Source organism: Bos javanicus, chromosome 9 (genome assembly GCF_032452875.1).
Source record: "Bos javanicus breed banteng chromosome 9, ARS-OSU_banteng_1.0, whole genome shotgun sequence".
NCBI lineage: Eukaryota > Metazoa > Chordata > Mammalia > Artiodactyla > Bovidae > Bos > Bos javanicus.
In genome coordinates, this window is record NC_083876.1 from 50,585,605 (window position 1) to 50,612,206 (window position 26,602).

General features: G+C 41.2%; 1 long non-coding RNA gene across 1 annotated transcript in view; it reads left to right on the forward strand.

Annotated features, from left to right (window-relative positions):
* Positions 1-25,834, forward strand: part of LOC133254425 (uncharacterized) — a 39,382-nt gene extending 13,548 nt beyond the window's left edge. The window contains exons 2-3 of the long non-coding RNA XR_009738668.1: positions 15,340-15,448; positions 25,647-25,834. This is a non-coding gene — a long non-coding RNA (uncharacterized LOC133254425). The remainder of the gene's footprint in view (positions 1-15,339; positions 15,449-25,646) is intronic.
* Positions 25,835-26,602: the final 768 nt, after the last annotated feature.

Here is a 26,602-nt window from a genome sequence, read left to right on the forward strand (position 1 = left end):
CTTGGTAGTAGGCATTATTCTAGGCACTGTTTTTATTCTAGTGAAAAAGAAAAGCAATAAGTAGATAACATATGATATAATATGATGCTATAGTGATATTTTATCAATAAAGTATAAGTAACATATACATTATGGTATTAATTTTGAGTAAGGTATATTTATGACATATAGTAAAATTAATCAACATTTTGGCAACAACTTTAACAGATTAACAATAAATATAATTACAGTAGTTAAATAACAGTGTCAGGTAGTGATGGATATTAATAAATTCTTAAGCACACAAAATCTAAAAATGTGCTTGTCTGTGGTATCATGCTGAAATAGAAAAAAGGATAATTCATTCTTCAGGAAAATAAAGACTGTTAAATAAAGGCTCTTTCTCAAAGTGGGAAAAGGATGAGAAACTTGTAAAGATAGCTCTGGAAAGACATTTGGTGACCCTGTATAATAACTAGGAATGCTTTTGCCTGTACATGATGGTAAACTCAATTCATAGTGGCTCACATAACAAAGATCCAGAGAGTCAGGCAGTGGCTAGAGTTGGTTCAACAGCTTGATAATGTCACCATGAGCATTCCATTGTACTTGCTGCCGTAGAGCCACGAAATGGCTGCTCCAGCATTGGCTACTGTACTCACCTTCAAAGCAGAAAGATGGGGGATTGGGCGAGGCCAGCAATATTGGCCTCTCTTATCAGGAACCCAAAACTTTCCCAGGACTGTTCTCACCTTGGCAGACTTCTTCTACATCTTATTGGGCAGACCATATATTGTATGGCTAGCCCTACTTGTTCAAAAGCCTAGAAAAGTGCATACTTACCCACTGCATGTTCTATAGTGGAAAGGACCAAAGGAGCAAGAAATTAGGTATGGATGTTGCATCAGCCAGTCAGGAGAGGTTGTTACAGAAGTCTCTGAGTTAGGGCCAAAAAATGCATTGACTTATTCTTCCTTTCCTTGTAGCCCTTTCTTATCTTCTGATATGGAGAAAGGCAGGAGCAGTTTGGTAATAACACCCTGAGAATGACCTATATACTTATTGTGGTGAAGAGGTTTTGGGGAAATGGACATATCGTAATGATGATGTAAAATGAGAGCTTTTGGGTTAAAATGACTAACACAGCAGGGAATTGACAAGAATGGCCTGTGTGTGCTCAGTCTCTTAGTCTTATCTAACTCTTCACAACCCCATGGACTTAGCCTGCCAGGCTTCTCTGTCCATGGGATTTTCCAGGCAAGAATACGGGAGTGTGTTGATCTTCCATACCCAGGAATTGAAGCTGCATCTCTTGTGTCTCCTGCATTGGCAGGTGGATTCTTTACCACTGTGCCACCTGGGAAGCCCTGACAATAATGGCCTGGCCCATGCTAGAGGTGAGGAAGATCGTGGATTAATGGGATTATAAGAAACAAGACAAACTGCTACTCTTTGTCAGGAAGAGTAGAGGGAGGGATCATCTTCTTTTAAGGCTGTGTGATACGATACAGCAGAGGTAGTTCGAAGACTACAACTTGTTGTGGGCGATCCAGAAAGATGTGATTTAGATAAGAGAACCCAGTGTTGGGTGAACCAGGTTGAAAGAGTTCTAATGTTGGGTTGAAGCTGGGACTATGTGGATATTGAGGGGTAGCAGAAGTAAAGAGGGAGAGATGCCACCTTTTTTTAGGTCATGGGGAGAACACTTGCTTGGGTACCAAGCCAGGAAGCAAATATGGAAAGCCAAAAGCCAAAAGCATCAGAGGATGTATGGTTCACACCCTCTCTACCTTTAGAAACAAAGTAAGTGGAACAAATCCTGTTATTATTATCCCAACATGCTCATTGGGTAAATGGCAAGTTCTAGCATGTGGGGATGACTCCCCAGTGTTGGCATGTAGGATGATCTTTTTTATTAAGTGACCCTTTACCAGTGAGCTGAGAAAGCAGTTTGTCTTATTGAAGGAACGCCATCAAAACTCGAGAGAGAGATTTTCCTGCTGACATATAAAAACAGTGGCCATCCATCCCTGACTGGCATACACAGACACCATGGTTGGAAAGTAGGCCCTTCTTCTGGAGGGATTTATAGGTATTTTGGCTCAGATGATGAAGGTTGAATATAATCACCATTAGGAAATTTAATCTCCTGGTTTCAGAAGTAGAATTTTAGGGCACTCTTGTAGGGCTATTGGAAAGAATAAGCATTTTGAAGTTTTAGAACAACATTGGCTAGACTACTGAATATAACAGGAACCCATGTGACTTGCTTTGTACTTTAAGAAACAGTCTAGCAACCATCAGTCAGTTCAGTCACTCAGTCGTGTCTGACTCTTTGTGACCCCATGGACTGCAGCACGATAGGCTTCCTGCCCATCACCAACTCCTGGAGCCTACTCAAACTCATGTCCATCGCGTCTGTGATGCCATCCAACCATCTCATCCTCTGTCATCCCCTTCTCCTCCTGCCTTCAATCTTTCCCAGCATCAAGGTCTTTTCAAATGAGTCAGTTCTTCGCATCAGGTGGCTAAAGTATTGAAGTTTCAGCTTCAGCATCAGCCCTTCCAATGAATATTCAGGACTGATTTCCTTTAGGATTGACTGGTTGGATCTCCTTGCAGTCCAAGGATCTTCTCTAACACCACAGTTCAAAAGCACTGATTCTTCGGCACTGAGCTTTCTTTATGGTCCAACTCTCACATCCATTTATGACTACTGGAAAAACTATTATCTTTGACTAGATGGACCTTTGTTGGCAAAGTAATGTCTCTACTTTTTAATATGCTGTCTAGGTTGGTCATAACTTTTCTTCCAAGGAGCAAGCCTCTTTTAATTTCAAGGCTGCAGTCACCATCTGCAGTGATTTTGGAGCCCCCCAAAATAAAGTCTGTCACCGTTTCCATTGTTTCCCCATCTATTTGCCATGAAATGATAGGACCAGATGCCATAATCTTAGTTTTAAGAATGCTGAGTTTTAAGCCAACTTTTTTACTCTCCTTTTTCACTTTCATCAAGAAGCTCTTTAGTTCTTCTTCACTTTCTGCCATAAGGGTGGTGTTATCTGCATATCTGAGGTTATTGGTGTTTCTCCAAGGAATCTTGATTCCAGCTTGTGCTTCATTCAGCAACTATAAGCAAAAGTAATTTCAACTGTGCTTGTATCTCTTGAAGGACTAAAGAGAGATTACGTTTATTATTCAGAATACTACTTATTAAGATTTCCTTGAAAATTTCTAAATCTCCAAATCTCTCTGTTTCTAAATCTCTCTCTCTCTCTATCATGACTTTCTTTAACATTTAGGATGCTTTGTTCTTCTGTCTTCCTCATTTCTCTAGTTCCTCAGCATATACCCGGCAGATAAACTTTGGCTTCTTGTTTTGTTTTCCTACCTCTTTCCTACTCTACCTACATTATTTTTCTAGATTTTCTGCAACCTAGGAAAGGCAAAGAACTGATCTAAGTATGTTTACATCCTCATGTCTTGAAATTTGGGATATTTGAGTTTATTTCAGCTTATAAACCTTGAGGAAGGTAATACACTCAGAAACATTGCCTTGAGGCAGTGTATTTTGGTGATTTTATATGTCAGAAATTTGGACAAGAGCCTTAAAACTAGATGTTCTGGCTTTGTCTGAATCTCCTGGCGGAAGGGACAATGTCTTTAAGCCAGGGGAAGAGGGAAAAGGGTTGGGGAGGGGAGCAGAGGTCAGTAACATCAAGTTCAAGGCAACAAAAAAGCACTTTACATAAACAAAGAAAGCTTAATATAAAGAATTACTGATTTTAATAGAGGCTTGGGACAATAAGGGATTAGCTAACCAGTGTAAAGAGAATCTGAAGCAATAGGGGAGCAGAAACCAAAACGATTATCACCCTTCTTGTAGGGCTGAGAGAGAGACCAACTCAGGAAAAACCCCTCCCACTTCACCCCTCCGTGGGGAGTCGGGGCAGGTGCTGAGTTCAAGACTCCTTGGTGAGGGCTCAGTGGATGCAGAGCCGCTGCTGAGATATGTCGTCAGAGTGTGTGGGAAATCCTTTCGGAATTCAAGAGAAAGGATCCACAACGAGGTGCGGCACTTCAAGACTCACTGTGAAGCCCGCTAAGGGGCCACTGGGGGCTGGGCAGGAGTCCCGCACCGGACACGCCACGTGCACTGCCCCTTGTTTTATTTTTCTGCCAAGAAAATGCACTAGGTATGAACTCAGTGGCTTATAAATCTCAATTTCTCCCTTGTTGAATGATCAAGCATCTACTTTCTGCCAGGTAACTTTTGAGTCTGTGGAGAAAGAGCCAAAAAAAAACCCAAAAAAACAAAACCCCCAAACCATCGCAAACTATTTTCATATGTTCACATTCAGAGGAGTTTCCCTTTGGCTTGAGACTTTGGACTCTGTTAAAATGCAAATGCCCTATAGAAGAAATGGCATTTTAAAGCTGTTATCAATCATTTATACCTTAGTGTTCATGAAGGTCCTGTCTCCTTGCCAGATAGCAGGGTTTGATGTGATAGGTGGGGGTGGGAGGGAGATAAGATGATCCTGGACTTTGGAAAGAGATGGTTCCAATTGGAACTGGACCCTAGGGTACCAGCCATGACTGAGCCTGCTGCACAGTGTCTGGAACTTCTGTCCTGACTGAGTTCCATCCACACATCAAATGCAAAATCCACTTTCTTTGTAGAACATTTCCCTTATGTTCTCTCTCTTTTCTTACTTGCTTCGGGGAGGTTTATGGTTTGAAAAATTAAAGTGCGGATCTATTTTCATTACCAAAGGATTTGCAGAACTGAGCTGGGCCTGTCTGAGCTCACATTTGCATTTGCCATCCCGTAAGCTGATTTTCAATGCTGAGCAGCTATTTTAAATGTTTTCAAGAGCCTCCTTTTTAACTCTTTTCCTTACTTATGTTATCTAGTTCTGCAGTTTAAAAAATTCCATTGCTGATTCTAGGTGGAAAATCCCCATACGAAATGCCAAAGGAATGACTGGGCAGTTGGAGCAGACACCCAAAGGGTGGCTGAGCCCGAAAAGCCTGACTGGGGGTGTGTGGCAGCAGACCTGGAGTCTCAGAGGATTCAGATGATTCCAAAGTTTCTTTATGGCTGGAGCAGTGATTGGCCCAGAGTTGGGATTCAGATAATATTTGTTGACATGAATGGGATAAAGGAGAGAAAAAAAAAAGAAAGAATGGCTAGGGAAATGAAGAAATTATCTATTGTTCAATAACGTGAGGTGAATGGCTTACTGGCTTTCCATTTCCTACAGGATAGATCAATGAAATCCTCCGAGTGGCATGACCCTTCATGTGGCTCTTGCTTGCCTATCCAGCCAAATCTTCCCCCTCCCTGCTTCGTATTTGTGCTGTCACCTGAAATGCTGCCAGGCTTCACCCTGATCTCTAGGGTGTGGCTCTTAGCTTTCACACACCTTGTACTTTCCCCATTAAAATAATGGTCAGGGATTTCCCTGGTGGTCCAGTGGCTAAGACTCTGTGCTGCCAATGCAGGGGGAGCTGTGATCAATCCCTGGTCAGGGAACTAGATCCCACATGTCACAGCTAACGCACCACCTGCTGCAACTAAGACCCAGTACAGCCAAATAAATAAAATAATGGTCATCCTGTTTTTACATACTATAAGTTAATTATAAATTTTGCTTTTTACATCCTGTTTTTATGCACTATAATTATAAATTTTGCTTTTTATATCCTGTTTTTACATACTATAAGTTAATTATAAATTTTGCTTATCTGTCTTCCTGTGGGACTAAAAATGTGTTGCTTCTGGGCATCATGGCTCTGTGTTTGAGTCCTTCCTTATGTGTTTGTTGAATGAATAATTGTACTAGCAACTATAAACTACAAGCATATTAGCAGAGCTGTATCTAAGTAGCCAGGATGCCTGTGGCTTTGGAGTTGACTCCTGGGGCACTTGGTGGGGAGCCCTGGTTCATGGTAGTGAAGATCTAGTCATATACTAGAATCATATACTAGAAGGCCAGCCCACTGCTGACTCCAGGACCAATTGCTAGCACGTCTAAGTGTCTGTGAGAAAATAATTATGGTTGACTTTTTGTATTTATTTGTGTACCATTACTTATGGAAGTTCATTTATTTTTAAAATTTATTTTGCTTGGGGACTTACCTGGTAGTCCCGTGGCTAAGCTCCATGCTCCCAACGCAGGGGGCCTGAGTTCAATCGCTGGTCAGGGAACTGGATTCACATGCTGCAACTAAAGAGTTCATGTGCCACAATTAAAAAAAACAAAACTCCAATACTTTGGCCACCGAATGTGAAAAGCTGACTCGTTGGAAAAGACCCTGATGCTGGGAAAGATTGAAGGCAGGAGGAGAAGGGGATGACAGAGGTTGAGATGGTTGGATGGCATCACCGACTCGATGGACATGAGTTTGAGGAAGCTCTGGGAGATGGTGATGGACAGGGAAGCCTGGCATGCTGCAGTCCATGGGGTTGTAAAGAGGCAGACACAACCGAGGGACTAAACAACAACCAACAACAATTAAAAAAAAAAAAAAAGATCCCACAACAAAGATGGAAAGATCCTGCATGCCACAGCTAAGACTGGACGCAGCCAAATAAATAAAAAAAGAAATTAAAATAAACATTAAAAAATTATTTTCCTTTTTGGTTAGTAGCAGAAAGTGTTATTTACATGAACCTGTACTTTTGAACCCAACTCTAAGAGCGAAAAAGGGGAGGGTCTCTGGGCATAGCAGGGCAGAGTGCATAGAACTTCCGAAACTGGTCTCCCTTCACTTTCGTGTGGAAGAGACCCTCAGACTTCAAATGAGCACAATTTGAAAATCACTGATTTGGATTAAGGAATAAAGTGAACACAGGGGAATAAATCTTTTCCTGGTATATTAAGTAGAAACCCTTTGGCAACCAGGTTATATATTTACAAAGCCTTTCATATGACTCAAAACTCTAACTCCAAGTCAGTTTTTACAGCTTAAAAATTGGTATTGAAATAGTTACTTAGGTTTAATTTTAGAAAACTCAGGTCAATCAATATGTATGACTTTTAAGTTTAATCCTTCCTTTGGGGATCACGAAGCTCCTTCCGGCTCCAGTGCTCTTTGATTTTCTGATTGTGAAGGGCAAGGTGGGAAAGAAATAAACAAGGTGACTAGGTTTCAAGGGCTAGCTTTCTTGGCATGAATGAGTAATTGGAAAGCCAGCATAATCAAAGTAATTTCATCCATCATGTACGGAAAGGGAAATAGAATTCAGGTTATTAAGGTTGCATGAAACTGCTTTTTGAATGTATGTACATATTTCTTCCTAGGGGCTAGATAACGTTTCCCATTTTTATTTCTAAAAGGAGTTATGGAAAAAGACAACTGAAAATAAAACAGAGCTGCGGTCTCAGAGCAAAACTAGAATAATTCATTAAGGAAAAGAAAAGGGTTTTCTGTTTCTCTTTTAAAAGAACAAGCTCACAAACCAGAATACCTGTTTCTAGTCCCCGAAGGTCCCCTAGGCCATGAGTCAGCAATGTCATTTGTGACTCCTGCCCAGGGTGGGAGCTGGTCCTGAGTGGCAAACAAGAACCTTAGTTCTTAGTTCCTCAGACCCTTGGTCTGAAGGAAAAAAATCACATAACTGACTTACGGGTTTCATAGTTGCCTAGGTGTATGAGCTTTTGGAGTTTGAGGAAACCGAGGAAAAGAAAACTATCCCAGGTGAGAGAGATGGAGAAGGAGCTGCAGAAGGCCAGTTCCAGAGAGCAGAAGAGAGATTGCTAACTGTTAGTAGAAGCACAAGGAGGGGTGTGCCTGAAAAAGAAGGAGCAGATGAAGGCTCCATATCGATACTCATTGTCAGAGAGGTGACCTATGGCATAGATTAAAAAAAGAAAACCTAGTTTGACTTTCACTAATCCATGGGGAGTTGGACCTAAGCTATATTCAAAGCTTTGTTCATCTCATTCTCTTTAAAAATCATAAAATGGCGAATTTTTTTGCCCATTGGCACAAAAACCCAAAATTGTAGAAATTTTATTTCTTTCATTCACAGCTGTGTCTCTAGTACCTAAGGCAGTTGTAGTTGCTCGATAAAAAATTCTCAAATAAACAAATGAATGAATAAAATGAACTTTTCCCCTGGTAATTTCCCCTCTTTTAACTTTTCTTCCTTTTTTCCTTCTTAAAATAGGAGATTAGGATCAGTAAATTACATTCTAGGAACCATGATGGATGCATTCTGGGGTAATTTGGGTGGAGGGGATGGGGAGAGTATGGTTAAGTCTCCCACTTTTTTCCTACTTACTATTTCAAATTTGCTTTTTTCTCAAAATCTAGGAAGAACTGAAGATTTTCTAAAGAACATGTCACTAAATTTGTTAAATCATCAATTTCCATTTTATATACATTTTGAGCTCATGGCCATGGACAAAAAGTTTCCCTTTTTTAATTAATAAAGAAAAATAAAAAGAGGGAAAAAGAAAACCATAGAGGTCATTTTGCTGCTGCTGCTGCTGCTAAGTCGCTTCAGTCAGTGCGACCCCATAGATGGCAGCCCACCAGGCTCCCCCGTCCCCGGGATTCTCCAGGCAAGAACACTGGAGTGGGTTGCCATTTCCTTCTCCAATGCATGAAAGTGAAAAATGAAAGTGAAGTCGCTCAGTCGTGTCCGACTCTTAGCGACCCCATGGACTGCAGCCCACCAGGCTCCTCTGTCCATGGGATTTTCCAGGCAAGAGTACTGGAGTGGAGTGCCATTGCCTTCTCCCAGAGGTCATTTTACATACATGTAATTCTATGTACAAGTGCCCATTCTTCTCCTTGCATAACCACCTGAGATTAGTTCTGGTAGCATCCTTCAAAGCCCAAGTGCACGAATTCCATGAAGTCTTTCCACTTATTCTCATTTTAATTTTCCTTTTTTGAACAGCTATGACATTAATTTATTACTTAATCATGAATTATGGCATACAATCCCCTAATTGATGTTTGTGGATTTTTTTCCCCAGCTATATTTTGATTTCCTTGAGGACAGAATCCTGGCTCGTGTAGTGTTAAAATATCTATCTCCCTTGGCTCCCCAAACAATGTTCTGTGTATAGAGGGTACATGTGGATTTGCCAATTTGTTCATCACACTAAATGCCCAGGGAGAGCTTCTACAAAATTTATACCAAGCCAGGAAAGGACAGTCTAGATTTTCTGGCTGCCAAAAACCAGTGTGTACCCTGGTTACCACAGCTTCCTGTCTATGGTGGTAGTGGTTTAGTCGTTAAGTTGTATCCGACTCTTTGGGACCCCATGGACTGTAGCCCAATAGGCTCCTCTGTTCATGGGATTTCCCAAGCAAGAATACTGCAGTGGGTTGCCATTTCCTTCTCCATCCTAAGCCTTTAAGTCTTTCAATTTGTTCCTGATGAGAAAGGAGAGTAGGGAAGACTTTTTTTTCCCCTTGACAGAGGCAGAAAGCATATGCGGAATCATTTGACCATCCAGCTTGGAGGTAAACATTTGGTCCCAGGAGATTTTCAAGTTCCAGTGACTTAGCATAAAAAAACCACATCTCTGGTATTTAATAACACAAGGACATCTATTGTTGTTATTTAATCATTGTTATTAATAGTTATATATTTTGCATCTGTTTCCTGGGGCTCCAATGAACCCTGGACATCTTAATTACATATAATGTCACTCTCCCTAACCAGTTTCATTCCACAGGGTAACTAAACTCTATGTAATGAGACTATCTCTGGTTTCTACATGTTTCTTGTTTCATCCTCATATTATATCTGGGCTTGCAAAGGCAGAAAACTTAAACAGCACCAAAGACAGTCTTGGTATTATTTCTAAAGACTGACAAGCTTTTTTTGAAATTCTATTTTTCCAGCAAGAGTTTCAGTTTCCCTTTGACTTTATTATTAATACCCTGAGGGCACATGCATGATAATAGAAAGATGATGTAGCCAAAATATAATTGTATTTGAAACTTTTTAGCTTGGATCCTCACTTTTCTAAACTGTAAACCTCAAAATTACAAAAAAATACCATGAATTTAACTTCTCTTGTTAATTTTTTCTTTTCTGTTCACCTATAAGATTAAAGTCTAATGTAGAACACTTTGGATTTTCTTTTCATTGAATTTGGACTACAGTATTTATGGGGAAATTGTCTTTTATTAATTTGGTGTAAGACACACTGAAAACAATAGACTATTAAAGCTATAGGAGGTTTTGGCTGCATGTCAGTGTTACCCAGAGAGGTTTCAAAAAATACGGAGATTCTATCCCACTAGATCTGTGGTGGGGCCCAGAAGTCTGGAATTCTAATACAACTGGTCTGCCTATAGTTTGGAAACATTGGTTTAGATTTTATTTTGTGGGATTCCAAAAACCAGAACAAGATACTGATCAGAAAGAGCCAGGTTCTTTCACCCCGGGTCTAAGCTACCTCTTAGTTTTAGCATCAACACTTTTGGGGTTTGCATTAATGACATAAAACAAATAACATGCACTCTGAGTGAACAAAAGCACTCCTGCCTGACTATTGTTAAAAACTATCACAGCTCCCGAAGATGTTTTTTATATACAACCATAGGGTAGGTAGCCATTAGACTAAGAGAATCATATTCAGATTTTCTTCTTGTTTTTCAACAAAAGTAGTCAATTCATTTTAGATAAAGCATACTTGGTTTTGCCAATGAGGTAAGTGTGAATTGTTCAGGTTTTCCAAAAACCTTGATATTTTAATAAATGTTCCAAGGGCTCTGGAAAGGACACCTTGCAGAGACTGATTTTTCTCAGAATAGCTGAGCTTCCCAGGTAACTGTGGGCCACTCAAGCCAGCCACCACCTCATTCCTGCTCCTTTATGTTTCTGTGCCTGGCATATTGCTGGGAACATAGCTGCTCCTCAAGAAATGACATCTAAAGAATAAATGGATCAGGCCATAAGTCTCCTCTTATTGTATATTATGAATGTCTCTGCCTTTTAGACTTTAGCAAGTATAATTTAACTTTTTTTAATGATGGCTTATACCATGCTGAGCTCCAATGCCCTCCAGGATCTGTTGTAGTATGTGGAATGTTTTTGTTCTGCACTAAATGATCCTAAACTGCTGTGATTTTTACTTCTTTCGTTTGCTTTCTGTAGTTATTTCCCCCATGTTTCCATTCTTGCTGTTAAGCCATCAGCCGTCACTTGTTACTGTTATCGATGTGTCTCTTCCAGTCTTCTTTTAATTTTCTGGTCTTATTGGGCTGCTTATTTAGGGACCATATCACCAAGCCTGTTAGAATTTCCAAATAAGAAAAGTAGGCCTCAAGTAAGAACCCTAGGAAATCCTTTCTGATAAAGCTAGCTAATGAGGGTGGGTTCTATGGTGTAGATGGTGGCTGTAAGAGGTCTTTTTTTGTGTGCCTGGGTTCTCAGCTGTTTTCCAATAAAGCAAGTGCCAAGTAAACAAATAGGCATCATGTCCTTAAAGGGGAGTGAGCTTCCCTCTCCTCAGTACTCCTAATGGCCTATATGGGAAAAGAATCTAAAGAGGAGTGGATATATGGTTATGTATAGCTGATTCAGTTTGTTGTACATCTGAAACTAACACATCATTGTAAATCTACTATACTCCAATGCAAATTAAAAAAATAATAAAGAGAAGTGAAGTTCCCTTTGTCTACAATTTGACTTCTTGTACTTGTTGGCAATTAGAGATGGTCCACAAGCATATTTGTCTTCATGTCTCTCCTTTCAGAAAGGAATTAGCTTGAACCTGACAGAGCAGTTCAGGGCAGTTGGAAATTGAGGTCCAGTCTCCTCAGGCTGGAGGAGGTGGGAAGGACTGGCTTCTTTACATTCAAGCCTTTATGAGCCAGAATGGAAGGGAGGGGGGAATTCCTAACCCTGTGCAGGAAGCCCAACAGGTATTTTACTCATTTTACAGATGAGGAGAGTAAGAAGCTGGCCATAGAGTGGCCACTGGACTCAAATTTAAACCTCTGCTCACATTAAATTTCATTCATACTGTTTCCTCTTGGGTGTCCTCAGGCCTCCTCTTGTACGGTGGCTTTCAAGAGTGCTGAACGTGGCCATTACGATCTTTCCCCTTTCCTGTTTTTTTTTTTTTTTTCAGGAAAAGCTGTTTCTCCTTCTCCTCCTCCATCCCTGGCCCCTCCTTCTGAGTCTCATGGCCAGCTCCCCATCCCCTTCCTGTCATCTGAACATCAATGCATCTGAGAGCTTCATCTTTAGTCTTCTTCTTTCCTTTCTCCTTACATGTGCCCTGGTGATCACAATCTAACCATGGCCCTGCTTGATTTGATTTGTTTCTTAAAAATGATGATGATGGCAACATAGAACAAGACCCCCTGGAGCAGTCACGTGAATATGTGGAGTCCCTGAGAGACCTGCAGGCAGCTTCCTCTGGCCCCTTCCACCTGCCTGCTCCCAGCCTCCATGTTCGTTGGTCACCATGGTTACTCTGCCTCCTTGGGCTCCAGACTTTGGCTCCCACCCTTCAGATGTGGTCTATTTACCGGGCTTAACTCTTGACTTTCCTTTGGCATTAGGGCCTTTTATACAACTGAATTCTAGACCTGGCTGCCTGAATGCCATATAGCAAGCTATAGAAAGCTCAACATGTTCAAAATAAAACTGGTTGCCTACCATCTCAGTTAGCAACTTCCGAGTTATTCTTTCACTCACAGCTCACACTCTACTTCCTTTCAGGTCTTTCTTCTGAATATATTACTTATTTGCCTCCTGATATCTATATCTGTATTTTTTTTCATATTGCTACACAAAATTGCCACATGTTTAGAAGATTAAGACAATAAAGACAACACACATTTATTATCTCATAGTTTATATGGGTCAGGATTTTATCTTGCTGCCTCCTATCTCCTAGAGGCTCTTCCAGATCCTCACCATGTGATCCTTTCATAGGCCTGCTCAGAATAGAGTGGCTTGTTTCCTCAAGGCCAGAAAGTGGATATCCCTGATGGTTCCAGTCTCTGACCTCTAAATGCTCTTTTGAGGGCTCACCTGGTTAGATTGGTTCCCTGCAGGATAGTGTCTCCTTTGATTGACTCACAGTCAACTGATTAGGGACTTCAATCACATCTGTACAATTCTTTCACCTTTGGCATATCACAAAAGTGATACCCATCATATTTTTAGTCCTCTCTCACACTCAAGGGAAGGGGGTTTCATGGGTGCCTTTGGGTAGGAATCTTGGGGCCATCTCAGTAGTCTGTCTGCTACAATATCTCATGGCCTCCTGCCTGAAAATTAGAGCCTCTTCCAAATAGACCTTCCTGACTCTTTTTATTCTAGTCTTGTTTAGTCACTCAGTCATGTCTGACTCTTTGCGACCTCGTGGACTGCAGCATGCCAGGCTTCCCTGTCCTTCCCTATCTCTTGGAGTTTGTTCAAACTCATGTCCATTGAGTTGGTGATGTCATCCAACCATCTCATCCTCTGTCACCCTCTTCTCCTCCTGCCCCCAGTCTTTCCCAGCATCAAGGTATTTTCCAATGAGTTGGCTCTTTACATTAGGTGGCCAAAGTATTGTAGTTTCAGCTAGCATCAACACCACCTTCTACACTATTAACACAGTGATCTTTCCCTGGGTAAATATGATCAAATAATTATCCAGCTCAGATCTTCAAAGGTTTGCCAAAAAAAAAAAAAAAAAATCCCACAAAACCCAAGAGAGGATAAAACAGATTCTTTCATGTAGCATATAAAACTCTGTGATCAAACCCTTCCTCATTTCCAGGCTCATCTCTTGCTTCTTTCCTCCTAACACCAAATATTGTACTTCAGCAAGCAAGCATGTATTTTTTTTCATCCACACTGTACTTTTTTCATTCCTCTAAGCCTTTGAATTGTTTGTTCCTTTACTTTCCTGAGATTCCATCCTCCAATGCACACAGTGATGGTCTGACTAATAGAGTACAGCACATCTTTCAAATCTGATCTCCTCAGTGACCTTTTCAGATCCAGCTGCCCTTCCTGGGCTCTGAGGCTCAGGGCTCCATTCCTCCACATCTCCACTGGTGTTATCCTCACTACAGCCCAAGTAGGAGTCAAACTTGTCAAGATGTATCTGTGATCTGCTGGGAGAAACCCCATAGAAATGTGCTGCCATTAAGGCTAAGGAAACTTTTGGGAAAAGAAGTCACACTCTGTCCTTTCTCAAGATTCAGGCAGGTCTGGTGATGTCTGCACAGCCAGAGAGGTAGCCTGGCTCAAGGCCTTCCAGCGAGGTCAAGGAGCCTCGTGGAGGCTTGGATTTGTCTCCTGGCCAAACTCATGCTGGCTTCATTCTGATGGGTCTGAACCCTACAGGTCTGCAAGTACTACTTCACTAAGTTCTGTAAAATTTCTTTAGGGTCTATGACATGCTGCTGCTAAGTCACTTCAGTCGTGTCTGACTCTGTGTGACCCCATAGACGGTAGCCACCAGGCTCCCCCATCCCTGGGATTCTCCAGGCAAGAACACTGGAGTGGGTCGCCATTTCCTTCTCCAATGCAGGAAAGTGAAAAGTGAAAGTGAAGTCGCTCAGTCGTGTCCGACTCTTAGCGACCCCATGGACTGCAGCCTACCAGGCTCCTTCATCCATGGGATTTTCCAGGCAAGAGTACTGGAGTGGGGTGCCATTGCCTTCTCCGAGGGTCTATGACATGGTGAAACACAAATAGGAGTGAGTTGTATCTTCTTAATCTGCAAGACTATAGGCCAGCCTTGACCAAGGAGACTTTGGACAAGGGAAAAATGGCAAAGGTAATAATAATATGGAGGAGCAGTGTGCTCTGCTTTGGTCACAGAAGTATCTCTGGCAGAGCGGCAGGGGACACCTTTATTCCACTGGGGGAGTGGCAAAAACAGCTGTGTCTGATAGGAGAGGAAATGTTCAGAGGCTCAGTGTGGGGAGTCTCAGTGATGAAGCAGACAGATGGTCAAACCAGCAGAAATTTTGTTACATATCCACTCTTGTTTTGAACCATAATTGTTATCACATTTTTTTCTCTTCACTAGATAGTATTTGTTTTTAAGGACAGACACTGAATTCCCACTGCTCGACGTATCTGAAATTTAACATGCGATGAATGAATGAATGAAAAAATGAATGACTCTTTTCATCCTATGGATCTAATCTCTTTTCACTCTTAGGAATGCTGTATGTGTAGAACTTTGAAAACAGATTGGGCATGGGTATTTGGTCTCAGGCGAAAGCCTTTGGGAGGTCTACTTTGATTGTCTATTGCAAACATTAAAAATAGTCCTACAGAAATATGTGTTCATGGGTTTCTGATATAAAATAATAATTTTATTATTGGAAATAGTAATAATAATCTTTTATTATCTGTTTCAGAGATATGTAGCCTCACTTGTCTGGCAGCTTATCCAAGAAGACTTCCTCTTCTCTGGTTCCCTGTGGAGTGCATATTAAGCCATTGGAGAGAGAAGAGTGGACAAATGTGGTGAGTAGTTTCAAAGTGGCTCTAGTTGATTTGAAAACTACCAGCACAGATGACCTCCAGGGCCCCCTTTCTGCTTCATATGTCCCTGGCAGCTGTATCAAATTGATCCTGTTGACCGTGAAACATGGAGTACTTGAAATCACCAGCCTCTTCCATTCCTACCCAGGGGGAGAAAAAACAGAAAGGAAAAAGATTTCTCTTATTGGACTCAAAGTTTGGCAAGATTACAGATATGATCAGGAGCTCAGGACTGGATGTACAGAGACGTTAGTCAGCTAAATTGTACATGATCGAATGGCTGGTTCCAATGTAATTCCATTAACCTCATTTTTTTTTTTTGGTAAAAACAATTAAAAAATTCAAATGCTGTATTCATAAATTGCATTTGGGACTTAATGGTGGTATTTTTTCCCCAACTGAAATGCCTCTGTGAGTTGCCCTCTAATTCCCATTTATTTTTCCTTTATGCTTGAGCCTAATTCTCATGTGGGTCAGAATAAAAGCACTCTGTGCAATCTTTTAACTGTTAAGTTTGCCATCCATAGAGGTCTTGGGGTCCCGACAGACTGCCACTCTTTTGACTGCTAATGTTAAAAAAAAAAGCTCTCAGGAAACGTGGCAAAATGGCTAATATTTGAATAGCTGTTCTTTTAAATTATATATGTATATTTCAGTTATAGTCATCTTACTATTGATAAATAGCCTATTTATTTTTTGATCTTGAATGGAATCTTTCAGTGATTGCTATTGATAAATAGCCTATTTATTTTTTGATCTTGAATGGAATCTTCAAGTGGTTGGTTGAAGCAAATAATCATATTTATTATGTGTGTTTATATTAAAATAGCATTTTATAAATCAGGTGAGCTAGATACAAAAACACGGAAATTTACTTACAAAGAACAAGATGCAGAAGATGCAGTTGGGGATTTGAAGGTAGAATCATTTGCCCCTTATTCTCCTGCAGAGTCAACAAATAAAGCGTCTCTCTCTTTTTTTTTTTTTTTGGTCAATCAAATTATTAGAACTCTCCATATTTAAGAACACTGTTTTTATTTATTTATTTACCATATTTCTTTGTCAGAAGAACTGAGTTTGTTGTGGATATTTATTAGATTTTTGTTGATTTTATTTCAGGAATAGGTACTGATAGTTGCTCTTGCGTGGAATTGTTCCATGTCAACCTGGATTGGTTGAATCCTTTTGGCTCAACCAGGGAAACTTTCCAGAAATTAGGTCCATCCTGGGTAAACATCCTAGTGGTAAAGAACCTGCCTGCCAGTGCAAGAGACGTAAGAGACGTGGGCTAGACCCCTGGGTCGAGATGATCTCCTGGAGGGAGGGCATGGCAACCCACTCAAGTATTCTTGCCTAGAGAATCCCATGGACGGAGGAGCCTGGAGGGCTAAAGTCCATAGGGTCAGAAAGAGTCAGACATGACTGAAGCGACTCAGCACTCATGCAAATACACACACACACACACACACACACACACACATTCCTAGCTTTGTGATAGTGTCATATACCTTAAGTAACTTAGCACACACAGGGTAAATATCATGTGAAATGACCAAAAAGAAATAGCAGATAAAGCCTAAATGATTAAGACTAACATTTGTTTTGAATTGTATTTCTATAAAGGAATAGTCCAGTGACTAAGTATTTGTTTAGAATTCATAGCATGTCAGGTACTAAGGGTATACATAACTTCCTCCCTCAGGAATCCAAAATATGGTGATATTTACATCTCACAAGGCTATTTACCATGTGTGATACGGCACATATGTGACATACATACATCAATGAAAAGAATATTGTCCTTGGAATTAAATAGTGATTTCAAATTTTGACTTGGCTACTTATTTTGAGTTACCTTTGTTAAGTCATTCGATCAACATGAGACACTTTTTCCATCTGAATTATATCCAGAGGACAATAAATACCTTCCTGGTTGTTATAAGTGTTAGAGATAATGTATATGCTTCACAGGTGGCACGGTGGTAAAGAATCTGCCAACCAAAGCGGGAGACACAAGAGATGATGGTTTGATCCTTGGGTCGGGAAGATCCCCTGGAGTAGGAAAATACAACCCACTGCAGTATTCTTGTCTGGAAAATTCCATGGACAGAGGAACCTGGTGGGCTACAGTCCATGGGGTCACAACGAGTCAGACACAACTGCTCACACAGGAGCACACATGTACAGTGCACTGCCTAGGGCCTGACCTTAATGACTGAAGATAACATAAAAATACATTTGAAGTGGAGTTTTGCAATTTCAAACAGGCAGAGAACACAGATGGATATTGTCTATGATTGCTGATATTGTCAGAGCCCTTCTTTCAATCACACATCCGTGATGAAAATTGTTAGCAACAGCATTCTTACAAAAGGAGTCACACCCTAGAAGCTGGAGAAGTCCTTGTTAGACTCCGTGTCTTAAAAGACTAGTTGTGGCTCCTCGAGGTGGCAAACATTAACTTACTTTTTTTGTTTGTTTGTTTTCTGAGAATGTGTGCTCCGTACAACTGCACGTCTCTGCACACCTGCCTTGCCGGGGAGAAAGCAAGAAGGCTGTTCTCTGGGAGGGTGGGCTGTCTGAGTCTCACCAAAGGCATGCCTTCCTTGGGAAAGAGCAGAGGACATTTCGTTTCCCCAATCCTTTTTGTCAACACAGTGGGAGTTATCTGAATTTCATTTGGGTATTAAGTGAAGTTGAGTTTCTCTCTGTTAGAGGAGCTGCTGTTATTGGATTAAAACAACAGTTGTTGGGAAGCACTGAAGACTCCACGGGGGATTTCTCTATCAAACAGCAGGGTCAGAGTTTTGGGTTTTCTCTTTTCTAGTAACCCCACTCACCAGAGATTCCTGTTTTGGAGGTAACAGTATCACTTAGCTGGAGACCAAGGGGACAATGCAGAATTTCTTTCTTATTACCAAGGTGCCAGAACAATCAGCTTGGAAATAATCCAAAGCTTGATTTGACTCTCAGCTGAGGGGTGGGACTACCTATTAGGGGACATGGAATTCAGCTGGAGGGGAAAATTTCCTAAGTAAGCGACGACCTCCAGGTAAAGTCACACATTCTTATGTTGGGTAAAAAGGCCACCTTATGAATATTAACTCATTCCCAGATTCAACTGTGGTTTACGGTCACTGTGGATTTTATCCTTTGAGACAGCCCCTGGCAGCCTTGGCATTTACCAGAGTGACGTTCTCCTTTAGGTAAATGCTGGAGGCCAGTGCCAGAACCATTGGGATGTGCAGGGTGACAGCCGCCTGTCCACTGAGCTGAGAAACCAAAAGCCTGGGTTCTAACCCCGAACCCCGTCTGCCAGTGCACAGCCAACAAATCTATCCAGTAAAGAGAAATACATTCAGATGCCTGGAAAGTTTAGCATCTGCTTCTCGTTGGCTCCTGCTGCTTCAGAAAAACATTCGGAAGTTTCTATTGGATTTGGAAGAGATGGAGATGGCGTATTTTCCACATCTCCAGAAGCCTACACCCCACTTGGGGAGCTTCATTTACATGCACATCGGATGCCGTCTGACTGCTTCGGACTGCACCTTTGAGCAGATCCGATGGGATCCCCACACGCATGTCAATGAAGTTCCCTTAGCCCGAGCCTTGCTCCAAAGAGGCAAAGAGCAAGCTTTTCTTGAAACTTGTTACCGCGACAATCTCAAACCAGACACCACAATAAGGAATTTTTTTTTTTTTCCTTGCTTGTGTGTATGCCAGGAGGACGCCACGTAACTTGGTTTTCCAGACCGAGGTAATTTATTTAAACATGGATTATTTGAAAAACGGGAAGGGATACAGGGCTTGATTTTAATCCCTGCTAACATAGAGAAAAGAATGCTCGTGTCACAACTCAGTGAGTGTAAAAATTAAAAAAGGCTGAGACTATTGTTTGAAAACAGGCAAAATAATTAAAATTATTATGGAATAATCACATATCACACAACAGCCTCTCACTCTTCTGAGCAACAATCCAAAACGGCTCCTCCAAAGCGGGCCCAAGGGCAGAGGTTCCGTATATCATTCAAAGACCATCTGTCGTGCAATTCCTGTAGCGCCTTTGCACTATTCTGAGGGCAGGCAGAAATTTAGTCCTGGCAGTTCTCTCTCCATTTGCTAACAAACAGCAGTGATGGCAGATAAATATGGCAAACAATAGGCGTTTGAAATGAACTGGAAAGGGATGGGGAGTTTTGGATCCGGCACCAAAATCAGAAGTTCTGGGTCCTGTGCTGGGCTCCGGAGACCCCCACGGCCGGATCCTGCCATGTGGCAGCGCAGACAGACATCTGTGGGCTGAGCGAGGCTTCCGCGCGTCCAGCCAACCTGCTCAGGGCCTGATTTAAATGCAGTTCTTTTTCTTAAAAAAATTAATAATCGCAAAGACTCAAAGCTAGAGTTTTTTTTTTTTTTCTGCTGTTGTTGGTCCAGGAAAGTCAAACATGGCACACAGTCCCCGAAGTCGGCATTTTAGTTTGCAATCTGTTCTTTTATATGGAGGCCATATCACCTTCCTACAACTCCCCTCACTCATGCTTTCTTGTGCGTGCTGTGCCTGCTAAGCTGCTTCAGTGGTGCCTGACTCTTTGTGACCCTATGGGCCAAGAGGCTCTTCTGTCCATGGGATTTCCCAGGCAATAATATTAGAGTGCATTGCCATGCCCTCTCCAGGGAATCTTCCTGACCCAGGGATCGAACCCATGTCTTCTGTGGCTCCTGCATTGCAGGGAGATTCTTTACCACTGAGCCACCGGGCAAGCGCCTATGTGTTCTTGTATCCTGTCTCATTCTGTGGTTTTACTTAGCTAGTTGGAGCATAATCTTGATCATTATGCACTATGTGGTGTCTACATTCATTTTTTTCAGTAGTATCAATTTGAGATTTGTTTGATGTTGAATCAGGAAGGTCCAGATACTCCATCAATCTTCAATAATTACAGTTTTAAATCGCAAATTAATAGTACCTGAGAAACTCTAGATCAAGGCTCTGGGTTTGAATGTTCAGAGCAAGCTAGAATTCTGACCCAAATCCTCTTTGAAAATCATTTGTTGGTCACTTTTCTGTGACTGTATCTATATACACATAGACTCACAGGCTCACATACCTCGCTCTTCACACCCTATTTCTACCTGCTTTCCAATCCCCAACAACTGAATCTCTGTCAGTATGTCTCTCTCTCACACACATATACACAAAATTCATTAGATAGAAGTTTCTGGAAAACTTCACAGCAGTTTTAAGAAAGGATCACTTATTGAGTGGAACAGTGTTATTTGCAATATGTACAGAATATTTAACGATTTTAATTTTTAATTGGAGTAACAAAATGCTGTTCCAGCTGATCTTATAAAATCAGCATGTCATGCCGCAGAAGACTGTTGTCTGCACTGATAAAGAACCCACGTGGATCCTAAGTAGCAAGGAAGCCCTAGACATGTGAAGTGGACTCTGGAGAGGCATTGCATTTGTATGGTCTGTGGTTCAGGCCACTAATAGGAGCTGCAGCAGGTGGGTGTGATGTTCAGAGACAAATCTAATTTCTCTATTACTGAAATTATTAAAAGGCAAGGAGCTGATATGGAGAGCTCTTCATGCACTGTCCCTGACTTGGGTTCTCACAGTTGTGTCAAAATCGTGTGCTCAGATCCAGTGCTAAAGCCCTAATGACACTTGGGTTGTAGTTCAAGCAGGTTTTTAATGTCCACCACTACTTTGCAGTGGGCATAGTTTCAAACTCAACAAAAAAAATTCCATTTGGAAGCCTAGGATCTTAGAGCTGTAAGGAACTTTAGGGAATTATTTACTTTATAGATTTGGCCAAATGGAATTTAGAAAAGTTAACATGATTTTCCCAAAGTCATTCAATGAGTAACAGAGACCATATTTGGGTCTTTCCGACTTTTCAGCCTAGGTTAGTGCTTTTTATCATACCACACTGTCCCTTTAGGTCTTGGTAGCATAGGTGCCTGAATCATACGGTGCTTGGTGAGATAAACTGGTGTACGAGTGGAATTTGTGCAATCATGGGATTGGAAGACCCTGACCTTTCGACCAATCCATGCCAATGTTATGGTAGGATCGTGGACAACTGAGACATCTCTTCAGTCTTTGTGAACTAATCGCCAGGGACTTTTTCCGTGTCCAGTCCACTGTGTCATTTTCAGTTGGCTCTGTGTGTAACAGATCTGTTTACCTATCTGGCTGTTTGCAAATAACTGTAATTCAGGTTACCTGACTCATAGAACAGTTTTTCCCCCTTCTCACCCCAACATTTTTTCGGAAGATCCTGACACTTTTGCTACCTGTGGTTTCCTCCCTGTGGTGGTGGTGTCACACTTGAGAGCCACTTTTGTCAGGGATTTTGCAAGTCAGTTGTTAAATTGCTGGCAGCTTTGAACTGACCATGGCAGACTGTTTACACCACAGAAATTGGCAAACATGACAAGTCAGGCCCCCCGACCTCCATCCCCAGAGAGCTGGTTGTTCAACATTTACCAGCACATGATGGCTCCCGTCCTTACCTTCCTATCTTTCCTAAGACCAAAGGGTGAATTTAAAAAAAGCTTAAAACTCAGTACTTCTATAGCTGGAACTGTCCAGTGAGACAAAGGTAAACAATTCTATAGCAAATCTCTACTAACCAAACAGTAGTCTGACAGCATTATTGTTTTCATTACTGGTACCCGTAGCAATGACTTAATTGGAGATACATAGAAATGCTTATTTCTAGATCTTTCTAGAACTGTCTCCCTACTAATATAGATGCTATTTCACAATACATATCTATGTACGCTGCCAGAAAGGAATTCATTCAGACTCCTGAATAAATTCACCACATCTCCATTTATGTCTGTGGATTCTTACCCTCTCCTTTCAGACGAGGAAATGAAGTAATATCCAAACTGAATATGTCATTAAAATTCAGCCAATTCAAAATACACTTATCAAGGGCCTATTAAGGCACGGGACAATAAGATCTCAACTAAATGAATAATATTAGGAAGAGCCCCCTGTCCTCTAATTGTTTTTAAATTCAAAACAAATTCATGTGCGTCTATTTCCTTCATCCTCCATCTGAAGGGCTCCATCCGCAAGCTCCCAGTTACAATGGTCTCCCCTCTTCCCTCTTCTTCAAAATCTTCACAATGAATGGGAGAGGAAAGGGTCTGTGCTCTTAGGCCAGAATAGAGGGGATTTAACAGCAGTAGGTGGCAGCTGGTCAGTTTACCAGGCAGTCCTAAAGTGGAGATGTTCCTAAAAAGAGAATGGTAGTTTCCATGCTGTCCTGGGAACTGGCTCGGGCTTCCAGGGCAAATGCAGACTTCATCTCTGCCAGGACAAGTCAAACTGGAACGTGTGGTGAAGGCAGATGCTGCTAAAAATCAAATAGGGAATCAAGTTCCTCCAGAACCTCCTGGATGGTGGAGTTGAAACAGCGAAGAAAGAGTTTAAATATCAATGCCAGGCCGACTACTAAGTCACCTAACCTGGTTAATAAATTAGCTGTTCTGTGAAAACCTATGTGCACATCTCTGGATCATATTTTATCTCTTGAGGCTTCCTCTTCTGTCTTCCCATTTGAACATAAGTGACTACAGTCGGCTACCTGAGCACCACTTTTCCTTAAAGAGATCAAATGTGAAATGTCTTTCTGTGTTGAAAACAGTGAAGATCCTAACTGCTGACAATGTTTTGCACTGGAAAGCATAGAATGGAGCAGAACTGAATTTCAGTTCTAGTCTGTTAGTGCTGAACAAGCCCCATGACACTGGGCCAATAACTGAATCACTTAGAGCCTCTGTGTGAGCTCATCCCTGAATGAGATTAAAATTGCTGGATCTGTATATATCTGTCATATTGTCATATATATATATATATATATATGACAGCAGGCTGGTAATTCTTTAATATAATCATTTGGGATTCCCTTCTTCCCATCACCAACATTTCCTTCATATAACTCACTTATTTTTATATGTCCCATACCTCTTTATAAAAGTCTAAATTGAATTCTTTTTCTTTATAGACATGATTCTTGAAGAGTGGTCTCCAGACCAGCAAGGCCAATATCACTTAGGAACTTGTTAGAAATGCAGTTCTCAGGTCTGACCCTGGGTTGGCTGATTCAGAAACTCCTTAGGTGGGGGCCTAGTGATCTGTATTTTGATAAACTTTCCAGGTGATTTTGGTGGACAGTTTTAGGGTGTCAGATTGAGGGGTGAATCTGAGGAGCAGGATAATATGTGTGGGGAGCAGCTGTTAAAATCCCTTTGGTGATCAAGGCCCAAGTTTTCTTTAAACCCAGGCATTGTCTTTCAGTTTGCAAAAAGCATGCCAGGCAGGTACCGTCTTGCAAAAGTGGAGTCTGAGGTTATTATTGTTGGTTGTAAAAGCAGTAATAATGTGAGTGTATTGCTTTTTACATTTTTGTATTTTTACTTCATTTTCTCATTTGAGGCTTGGAGCTGGAATAGTGATGATGAGAGGCTTTGATACTCTGAGTGGGGGCCTAGCATCCTAACAGGCTGATTTCCGGGCACGGAGGCACGTGGTCCAGCTCCCAGGCCACAGTCCCTGGAGTATGCATGTGTGTGCTCATCATGTCCAGCCCTGTGCTACGCCATGGACTGTAGCCCGCCAGGCTCCTCTGTCCATACAATTCTCCAGACAAGAATAGTAGAGTGGGTTACCATGCCCTTCTCTAGGAGATCTTCCCAACCCAGGGATGAAATCCACATCTCTTCATCTCCTGCATTGGCAAGCAGATTCTTTACCCCTAGCACCACCAATGGGCAAATTACCACCAATACCACACAGATTCTGCTCCTCTCTCAGATTTGGATCTACACCCTTTTCTGGGGAATTGTGGATCTAGCAGACCAATAACCACATATCTCAACCAATGACAGATACTGCAAGGGAAATAATTTTCACATTTTAAGTCACCCAAGTCCGTGACTAAACATGTTACAAGTGTAGATGGAAAAACTCTGGTTTCTGCAGCTCTTGGGTGAGAGGAGCCTGCTGACTGGGAATTACTTAGACCGCGAGTCAGAAGGGGCTGCAGAATCGGGTGACATATGGCCCTTGGGCCTCTCACTCCTGTGATTGGCAGGTCACACTCACTGGTTTTTTGACTAAGGCCTGTCACAGTTGAAGAGACAGCTAGTGAAATGGTTTTCACTTCACTGAGGGTGATGCCACGGGTCAGCCAATGCTGCCATCCCAACAGTGAAAGGCCGCAGTGCCTCTCTGTTGAGGACCCTGCTCAGAGCCGTTTCACAGTGCTGTGTGTTGTTGCTGGATGAGATGGTGGCCAGATGGGCTAATGGAAAGAAGAGGAAACATTTTAACCTACACATATTTGCTAAAGCTGACAAGACAATGTATTATTTATTAACAGGCTTACAGGGAAGTTAGAATCACAACTGAGCAAACAGAAGAAGGAAGTGTGCCCAAATTAGCTTGCTTTGGACAAGAATTAGAAAATACACAAGAAAACACCACATCTACACCTTGATGGAGTAGGAATTTCTAAGGAAGATCTAGAAAAATCAAGACTGTCTTTGCAGGCATAAGTTTGATCTGATTTGATAGTACATTTGGTGGCAAACCTCTGCAGTTTTCCTGGCTTGTACGCATCACACAAGAGCACATATTCATTAATGCAAATGCATATTTAATTGTCCTTAAAATGAAATTATATAGCATTTAGAAATGAATAAATGCATAGCCGTTGGGATTGTTCATGGTGACATCTCTCATTTGTTTCGTGTGTGAGAGAGAGAGGGGTGGGGAGAGAGGGACCTTTTTGTCATCAGTGACAGCCTCCTATGATTTCAGAGAAGGATGTGGATTGTTCTGGCAAACATTTCCATGTTACCATTTGATAGAATTTGAAATGCTAGGGAGGCTGGACCCTCTGTGAGTTTTTCTTAAGCAATACCTTCCTTCTCTCTTTCTATTTTTTCCTGTTTTTTCTTTAATAAAAGTTTTTTTTTTTTTTAAAATCTTGAATTGGTGCTCAAATTCATCATGGGATATGATTAGAAAAACATAAAATAATGTTAATCTGATAACATGGGTGAAACATACCTTTAAAGGGATTAAAAAAAAATCTAAAACCACGTGAATGTACAAATCTAACTTTCACATCTTCACTGAACCCTTTTTCAGAGGGCACGATGGTTTTTGAGTGTCGGCCTTGGCGCGGCTGTCGAGATCGGGAGATACTGCAGTTTGTTCATCGCGGGAAGGGTGTTTCCCAGGATGGTTAAAGAGAAAATTGCACTGATGAAAGAATATATTCAGTCAAAATAAAATAATTCTCTGGAAATGAAGATTTCTCCCGTTGACCTGCATTGTGTGTGTGTGTGTATTTTTAAACAAATTTTCAACTCTTTTTTATTTTTATTTTTTGTAACAACTGCCAGGAAAAAAATTTAAACCTTGACTTTGATGTTTTGAACTTTCCGAGTAAGTTGATGTATGTACATCATGATTAAAGACCAAACACTGGCTAATGCCTACCTGGTAAAAACCAATGGCAAATTAATTAAACAGAGTGCGTTTTATTCTATATAAAAGCTAGTCAGTTATTTCTGCTATTATGACTCTGGTGAAAATAATTAATTTGAAATCCATAGATAGGTTTAAATTTAATTTCTGTTATAGTTGACAATAAGGACCCAGGCTCATTCAGTGGTTCTTTTTTCTTTCTTTCTGTTTTTTTATAGTGAGATTTTTTTTTAAATTTTAAGTAACAAATGATTATCCTTCATATTACAAGTTTGAACAATATCTGCCATTTGTGAATGATTGTTTTCTAGCATGGATGTTATGATGAGTGTTACTGTAATGGCTTTTCATATATGCTTGTTTGTCTGACGATATCTGTTCATTTAAAGGATTTATCACCATCTGAAATCCACCCTCTTCCTTTTAGTCAGTTGGTGGTCTTTATTCAGAATGCCCTTTGCTTGCTCTTTGCCCAGCCTGGTCCATTAGTAGCTGTCTTTTCTGGTGTTCATTCTAAGCTTCATTTTGGTCTTGGCTGTGTGCATGTGAGGTCAAATGACAAAAAAGTGAAAAATCCTGCCATCACGTAAGCAAATGCCCCAGCTGACCTACCA